The sequence below is a fragment of the Bison bison genome, unplaced genomic scaffold (genome assembly GCF_000754665.1).
Source record: "Bison bison bison isolate TAMUID 2011002044 unplaced genomic scaffold, Bison_UMD1.0 scf7180017864061, whole genome shotgun sequence".
In the NCBI taxonomy this organism is placed as follows: domain Eukaryota; kingdom Metazoa; phylum Chordata; class Mammalia; order Artiodactyla; family Bovidae; genus Bison; species Bison bison.
The window spans coordinates 7,825,318-7,829,043 of record NW_011494633.1 but is presented as its reverse complement, the minus strand read 5'-3'; the positions used below and the strand labels follow the sequence as shown (position 1 = coordinate 7,829,043).

Here is a 3,726-nt window from a genome sequence, read left to right as displayed (position 1 = left end):
TCTTTGTTGTAAATTTATTTTTCAGTTGATTGAGAATTTATAATAAATCTCCTGGGGCAGACCTTAGTTCTCTAACTTTCCTGCTCTTGCTCTGGCCTGTTAGCCACTCAGTCATGTCTGACTCTTTGCGACCCCATGGACTATAGCCCCCCAGGCTCCTCTGTTCATGGGACTCTCCAGGCAAGGATACTGGAGTGGGTTGCCGTTTTGTTCTCCAGGGGATCTTCTTGACCAGGGATCAATCCCAGGTCTCCCTCATTGCAGGCATGTTCTTTACCGTCTGAGCCACCTGGGAAGCCCAGGGACAGGCACGCTCAGCTTGCCTAGTCGAGTCAGGGTCAACCCTCCCTCCAGGGGTTGCTGTGGGCCTAGATCTTCCCAGGATCCTCTGTTTCCCAGCATCTCCCAGGACACTAGGGCCAGGGTCTCTCAGTGATTGTCCACCCATGAGACAGGAAACCTCACACTAGTTGTCTCAGCAGGTCCCCTGCCGTTCAAGGCCCCATTAATGCCGAAACCAGTTTGATTGATATCTGTGGATTAATACATTCCTTCTGTGACTTGTCAACCATTTTTTCTCTCTAGGCTTCTTATCATCGGCATTCAAACATGCTCACTTTTCACTTAACTTTCAATTAAAAAAAAATATATGTGTTCTACTGCTTTTTTTTCCCACTTCCCTAGTGGCTCAAACAGTAGAGAATCTGCCTGCAGTGTGGGAGACCTGGGCTTGATCTCTGGGTTGGGAAGATGCCCTGGAAAAGGAAATGGCAACTCACTCCAGTACTCTTGCCTGGGAAATCCGCTGGACAGAGGAGTCTGGTGGACTAGAGTCCATGGGGTTGCAAAGAGTCAGATGCAACTGAGTGACTAACACTTTACTTACAGCTTTTTTAAGGAAAAAGTCTTTCTCCTATGTAGATTTTTTAACATTGAAGTATATCTGATGTATATGCATAGTTTTTATATCATCATTTCGACGGAATAAAGGTCAGAGAGGAGTAAATATACACCTTATTTTATTTTATTTAAATAACTTTATTTTGGCTGTGCTGTGAGACTTGTGGATCTTGGTTCCCTGACCAAGGATTGAACCTGGGCCCCAGAAATGAAAGCTCTGAGTCCTAACCACTGGACCACCAGGGAATTCCCCACACCTTATTTTAAACACGTTCATTTTCCTGAATGTTTATAATCCAAATGATTTGATTTTAGAAGAGAAAGTCTTCAGGAAGACAAATAATCATTTAAAAACCTTTGAATCTCAAAAAAAAAAAAAAAAAATGCCTTCCTTTATACCTCCTCTAGCTCCCCCTTGTCTGTCATTTTTTTTTGATGCAAAATTGCTGGAGAGAAATGTCTCCCCTTGCTGTGCCCCTTGCGCACCGCTCATTCTCTCTGAAATTCTACCCCCTACTTTCTCCTCCCACGTCTCAACTGTCACTGCTCCTGCAAGTCACCACCGACCCCCACTTGGTAGGTCCAGCCTGTCCTGTGAACCCTCTCTGTCCTTTTTCTCTCTCCCACCGTGTTCCTGTGACCCTCCTCCTCGTCTTTTTCTGTCTCTTTGGGTGCCCTCTCCTCCTTTTTCTTGTCCCTGAAGTGTGGTCATTCCTGATCACGGGGCCCCAGGCTCCCTTCTGTTCACACTGTCACTAGGAAGTCTCGTCTCGCCCACGCATTAGAAGATTTCCGGGTCCTGCCCAGAGTTCCTTACTCATCGGCAGATCCCTAGAAGCAAATGCTGACGGTTCTTATCGTCGTGGCTGCGGGCCACGATGCCAGGCATCGAAGGTCTATGCAGGAGCTCATCCTCTTCCTCCCATATCCTCCTCCTCCTGTGTTACCATCTCTCCAAATGGCTCTCTCCAGTTTCCTAAGCTCCCAAGCTGGCAACCTGAGTGTCATCTTTACTGCAGACTGTCCTTACTTCTTCATGAATAATTGATGCCTCAGTCCAATCTGTGGTATCTCCTAGCTGTGTCTCAAGAGGTCCCTTTCCCTCTATTTACAGATCTATATACGCTGATCTATAATCCCTTGACCAACTACCCTCTTCACCCTAATTCCTTCGATTGTCTCCTAACTGTGGGCCATTCCGCCTAGGCAGAGCAGTGTTGAACTGTGTGAAGAAAGCACTGGGTCTGAGGACGTGGGGGAATTGCATCCAAGCAGACTCAAGGTTAACCATTTTACTAGTTAGCATGATTTTACAGAGCTTCACGCACAGATCACAGAGGTTCAGGGAGCGCAAGGCAGCTCCACAGGATCACTCGGTATTCCAGAACTCAGCTGGGTTTAGAGTCCAGACATCCTGATTCTCTTATTTACCGCACTTTTGCTGGGGACCACCAGCCTCAGCCGTGAATTCTACCTTCTTGGCGTTGCAGTACCTCACTCAGACCACCAGAGGACCCCATGGATCACACAAATCTGGTCTTAAAACGCTGAGTGGAAGGGACGATCGTTTTGACAGCATCTCAGTAATGTCTCAAACGGGGAGGTTAGTAGAAATGCAGGATTTCATTTGCTGAAGTTAGTTCATAGTGCCTTTAGGGTGATAGAAAGCATGATCAGAGTTTACAAACAGCATGAGAAGTCAGTGGTCTTAGCTTTGCAGCCCACGAGTCTCTGCTGTTACTCTTAAATCAGTTTGCTGTGGCCTTATCTGGGTACACAGGGGGCTTAACAAGCTGCTGTAAATCCATTCTGGACTAAGTGAGTACCTCTTTGGTATGGCATGTCTTTCTGGGAAGTCCTGGTACAATTTTCTTTGCAAATTGTGATTTTACTTCCATTGCTTATTGGGATTGACAACTTTGCCCAGAAAGAGGATGCTCTGGCTGTCCTGGAAACTGATGACCATCAGGAAGAGACTGTTGAAATGCACAGTGATGGATTAGGTGCTCCTAGCAGAGAAATGAATCTTGATGCCCATGGTGGCAGCTGCTTCAGTGTGCTCCTCAGTCATCTAAACCACAGCCGTTATACAGCACCCTGGGGCCAATAGGACTTCATATACTTAGATGTCAGAGCAGGTGTCTGGTTTGGCTGTGAGGGCAGGCAGTGGGGTGGGTCTGTGGAATCCAGCCTTTGAAATGTGTGGCCTGTGGGTTACAGTCCATGAGGTCGGAGAGGGTCGAACATGACTTAGCAACTGAACAACTATAACAATAAGAGCACTGGTAGTGACAGCAATAGTTGTTAACTGTTGGTCTTTTGGGGAAGATGCTCTCTGGTCATTTAAGGGCAGTGGTAGTTCACAGGGTCAGGTAACTTGGCCAAGGCTGTGTTACTATTAAATGTCAAACCAAGATTTCAGCTGAAGCCTGCTGACTCCAAAGTCACCATGGATAACTGCTGGCACGGGGAAATATAGCTATATACAAGTCATCCTGTGTATTCAAGCTCAAGATGCCATTGCCTATTCAAACTCAAAGGACTGTCTTGTTTCCAGATTACTCTATCTTTCCCCATTAGACTCTCCTATCATCCCTCCTGATTTCCCCAGTCTGAAACATAAAATCCCATCATTTGAAAAACTCTCTGGTCATTATTTTCAATAGAATTATTTCTCCTTTGTGCCAGCCACTCATGTTTCCTCCATGCCTGTAACCAGGGGAAGCTGTGACTTTCAGAGCATCCTCTGCCCTCTTTATGTCCGGGTCTGCACTGCTGAGATACTGGAAATCACACCCCTACAGAGGTCAATGACCTGACCTCTAG

At 46.5% G+C, this 3,726-nt stretch overlaps 1 non-coding gene across 1 annotated transcript; it reads right to left on the bottom strand.

The window, feature by feature from the left end:
- Positions 1-1,074: 1,074 nt before the first annotated feature.
- Positions 1,075-1,146, bottom strand: TRNAE-UUC. The gene has a single exon. It is a non-coding gene; the product is annotated as a tRNA-Glu (tRNA).
- Between the last annotated feature and the right edge of the window lie 2,580 nt (positions 1,147-3,726).